This window comes from Charadrius vociferus, unplaced genomic scaffold, assembly GCF_000708025.1.
Source record: "Charadrius vociferus isolate BGI_N301 unplaced genomic scaffold, ASM70802v2 scaffold849, whole genome shotgun sequence".
NCBI classification, from domain to species: domain Eukaryota; kingdom Metazoa; phylum Chordata; class Aves; order Charadriiformes; family Charadriidae; genus Charadrius; species Charadrius vociferus.
Genome location: NW_009650200.1, coordinates 36,515 through 41,253, shown reverse-complemented (window position 1 = coordinate 41,253; position 4,739 = coordinate 36,515).

Here is a 4,739-nt window from a genome sequence, read left to right as displayed (position 1 = left end):
ATAGCAGCAGCTAGCAACCCAATTTCTGTTTCTTTCTCTTTACGCTCTCGCTTTCTTTCAAGTTTCAACCTATCTTCTTGTTTTTGCTTCTCTTAATTTCTTCCATCAAAAACAAAGGCAGCAATACTCAAAATTTTAGTTAATGTTTCCCCTTGCCAGCCTGGCATGTGCTTCTTGAAATATTTATTAATGTCAGGCGCAGATTGAACTACAAAAACACTAATAGTTAATGGCTCTTGGAAATTGTCACAGGTCGTCCCCCCATATTTCAATAAAGTAGCTTTCAATCGGCCCCAATAATCGCTTGGGTGTTCATCAGGTTTTTGTCTATATTCTAAAACTTTTGACCAGTTAGTTATTCTTCTCCTGCTTGCCGAACTGCTTCTATTAACTGTTAGATAGCAGCCCGATAGGTTCTTATTCCTTCTGTGGTTGCCAATTTCCTCTCTTGATCCTGCTCCAGCCAGGGATTTAGCCCTTGACCTTTTTGGGCAATTTCTCTATCTTTTTGAAAAATCTTTTCTTTCTCCTCTGCTTGAAATAACTCTCGTAGCAGAGTCCATATATCATTCCAATTAGGGGTATAATCAGTGACAATTCCCACTAGTAATTGAGCACATTTTTCAGCATCATCTCGTAAGCGAGGCATTTTAGATTGCCAGGCCATTAAATCACCTTGTTTCTAAGGCTCATGCCTCGTAACTGCAGGAGTCTCAGGAGGTGCGCCAGGGCCTGCTCTTGTTTGGGATGTATTCCATGCGCACTGGATGCATTCCAATAACAGTAGGAGGAAATTCGGTTTCCCGAGCTGCTGGAGCTGAGGGAAAGGAATTTCTGTCAGTTTTCAACAAAGGAGCCTTTCTCCTTTGCTGTGCCCAATTATACCAAATATACCAATAATCAATATCTTGACTCCCTGTGTGAACCGAATCAGGCAGGACGCAGGAACGACCACAAGACCATGGATGAAAGACAAAGAACAAATTTAATCTCAATACCTCGCAAATCGGGGAGTCTCCGCAGCAACGCCCAGGCAGAAGGACACAAGCAGAGGCACCGCAGGGCGGAAGAAAGTCCTTGTTAGCAGCAGTGTGTGAGCTCTGACTTGCGGTTCTCGCCTGCTTTTCAAGGGTTCAAGCAGGCGTAGTTTTCTACTGTGCTTTGATCTTCTTCAACAACAAGGCAGTGATCTCATGTATGCTAGATAAGGTGTCCCTGAGTCCATCCCAGGAAATATACCAATAATCAATATCTTGACTCCCCGAGTCCTCCAAAATTATTCTCAAAAATTTTTGCTTATGGGATTTAAAAGTTCCTTTGGGAGGCCATAAATCCACTAGTCCTCCCCCTCTAACTATTGTCAGGAATGGCCTTTCCTCCTGGCACAATGTTATCAATTTGTGTTTCTGTAATTTTTGTGCCAGGTGTATCTTTTTCCAATTCTCTAAGACCTCAACAAGGGGCGTCCCCCTTTCAACACTGTGTGCTGACCCCATCTTTTCAATTCCATTCCTCAAGAATTTATGCAAGTTTAAACACAAGAGTTTCCCAGTATAATTCTGTCTGGAATTACCTGTGCCCAAGCCTCTTAGGTGAACTCACCTGATATATTTCTGCTGGCAATTAGAGTGTTGGTAACGGGTTTGTCCAGAAGAATATCTGGCTTTTCCTCTCTTGTGTCCTAGAGTCCCATCTGGGTCGCCAGAACTGTTAAAGTATTTCGCCAGACTGTGGGTACCTCTAGGTTTGCTTTATTAACAATTCAGAGTTGGGCCATCACCTCAGTGAGTGGCCTGTGGCTAACAAAATACATCTTCTATATATATGATTCTAGACAACATTACATAATTGATATTTCTGTCTGGCAAGCTCTTAGTGTTTCTTTAAAGTCTCCCAGTTCTTCATGCTTCAGTAGTTCCAAGAGTTCATTAATTTTCAGCTGACTCTTATCGTTCCGTTCCAGTTCCTCTTCTGAAGTTGTAGCTCAATGGTCATCTTGTCTTTAAGCGCCTGCATTCTATTAATCAACCTTATACTAGTACATCTATTCTTCAACCATTCTATGATTATTCTCAATACATATATAAAAAAATCTAGCAAGGCCTAAGTTACTTAATTCACTTAAAAGCTTATTTCTTTTACAATTGCTTATTTCTTTTACAGATAGAGTTATTTTTCTTCATAGTAGATAGTATGAAGCTATGTTTTGGATTTGTGCTAGAAACAGTGTTGATAATACCGGGATGTTTTTGTTATTGCTGAGCAGCGCTTACAGAGTCAAAGCCTTTTCTGCTTCTCACACCACTCCACTGGCGAGTAGGCTGGGGGTGCAGAAGAAGTTGGGAGGGGACACAGATGGGACAGTTGACCCCAATGGACCAAAGGGATATTCCATACCATATGATGTCATGCTCAGCAATGAAACTAGGGGGGGAAGGTTGGTGGGAGGGCGCTGTTCGGGGACTGGCTGGGCATTGGTTGGTTGGTGGTGAGCAATTGTTTTCATTTGCATCATTTGTCTTTCTTGGGTTTTATTTCTCTGTCTTTATTATTTTCCTTTTCATTACAATTTACAATTATTATTTTTATTATTATTGTCATCATAATCATCATCATTTCATTTCAATTATTAAACTTTTTTATCTCAACCCATGAGTTTTCTCACTTTTACCCTTCTGATTCTCTCCCCCCATCCCACTGGGGCGAGTGAGCAAGTGGCTGTGTGGTGCTTAGTTGCCAACCGGGGTTAAACCATTACAGGGTATCACAAAGTCATTTCAATGGCCTGAGATCTCTTCTGCCTAAGGATAACTAGGGGACAACACCATTTTGGAAAGATATCTGTGTAATGCATGCTACTGACAAAGCTGTAAAGCAATCAAACTAATGTATCTTTAAATTGGTTTGGATTTTGTATCTGACTGAAATTGCTAGTGACTGGTAGTGTCGCCATTTTTGATAGCCTTGTGAGTTTGCTGTCTTTCTAATGTCCAGTGAACAAATAGCTGCATCATAAAAGCAAAAGACATCAGCTAGGATCCTCCCTTATTGGCAGAGCTGGCAGGGTTGACAGGGAGACCAGGGGCTGAACTGAGGATGCAGAGCAAACACTACTTTTCCTGGGATGATTATCTCTTTGGCAGAAGATTTAAGTCAGGGCAATATTGGGGCATTTGTATTTACCTTCTTGGACCTCTGATGTGAATCAGAAGAGAGCTTCAATTTTCAAAGTTGCTAGCCCAGTGCTTTTTCAGAGCACTGAATTTCCATTAGAACAAGCCAAATTTGCAACTGATTCATTGTCATCATGAAAAATGCTTATTCTTTTTGTTTCGTCTTTTCTTATCTCTTAATTCTGGTTTTGAATTGTTGTACAGAAATGTAGTTTAGCAGACAGTATATTTCCTATGTTAGTGCTTCTTTTTTTAAAATTATTAATCAGCCCTTGTCCTTAGAATGTAAAATGATTATACTGGGACAAACTGTTTAGCCTAAGCTCCAATTTGTTATTCCTCTCACATTTGCCGCAGCTTGTGCTGCAGATCAGAGGTTACTTGCAAACAGGCTGTTTAAAAACCTGTATTTCTTACCGTGCAGCGCCATCGAAGGCTGTCAGGGAAAAATGAATCTGAAATTTAAGCCAAAGGTGCTTGCTGCCTGTGTGCAGCCAAGGGCTGTTTCAGATCTAGGACTACAGGCTCAAAGTCACACCTGATCTGTACTTGTTCTGGCTAGCATAGACTGATGTGGATCCAAAGGAATCTCTGTCAATGTTACTGGCTATTGCAGATACTAAGGAGCTCCTAATTCACAGCCAGCACCAAGAAGATAAGCAAGATGCATTAAAATAATCCAAAAGTTTCATTAGACACATGCTCCTCAAGAAAGCTAGTGAAAGAAGAGCTCTCTAATTTAGCAGACTCAGAGCTTCATGCTTGAGAAAGGTCATTAAAAGAAAATATCAGTGCAATAAAGAGGTACAATGCTTTTCAGTAGGAATTTGCCTCTGAGTCTTGGTTGGGAATTTCATATCTTCCCTTTTATTCCCCCCACTCCCTCAGCAACAACTGTATGGCTGCCTGTGGCAGAACAAGTGCAGTTACCTTCTTTACCTAGTAACAGATGCAATCCCAGCAATGCTACACAACCTCCTTCATCTGTCACTTTGCTCAGGAAGTTCTTACCCTGGGGCAATTTTAGTATCATATTTCTAATAGATAGTGTCAGAATTGATCTCACAGATTTTGATTAATTTGCAATTCTTCCAAACTCCTATGCCCTTCCCCAAGGGACAAATTAAGGCTACACCTCACCTCTATTGATTAGAAAGGTGATTCTGAAACTCCTCTTTGTAGGAAGGAAGGGATTTTTGAGAAAAAGTAAAAATCAGTTCTAGGGATTTTTTTCAAGAAAGTTCAGGAGAGAAGGGCAGAGGTGGTCTCTGAAAGATTAATCTGTGTTAATGGAATAAAAAAAGGCTTCTGTTGTCAAGGACAATAAAAAAGGTTTCTATAAATATATTATCAATAAAAAGAGGACTAAGGATAATCTCTGTCCTCTAGTAGATGGGGTTGGTAACATAGTGACAAAGGATGAGGAAAAGGCTGAGGTATTTAATTTCGTCTTTGCCTCAGTCTTCAGCAGTAGGACCAGTTGTTCCCTGAGTACACAGACCCCTGAGCTAGAAGACAGGGGCGGGGAGCAGAATGAAGCCCCCATAATCCAAGGGGAAATGGTGA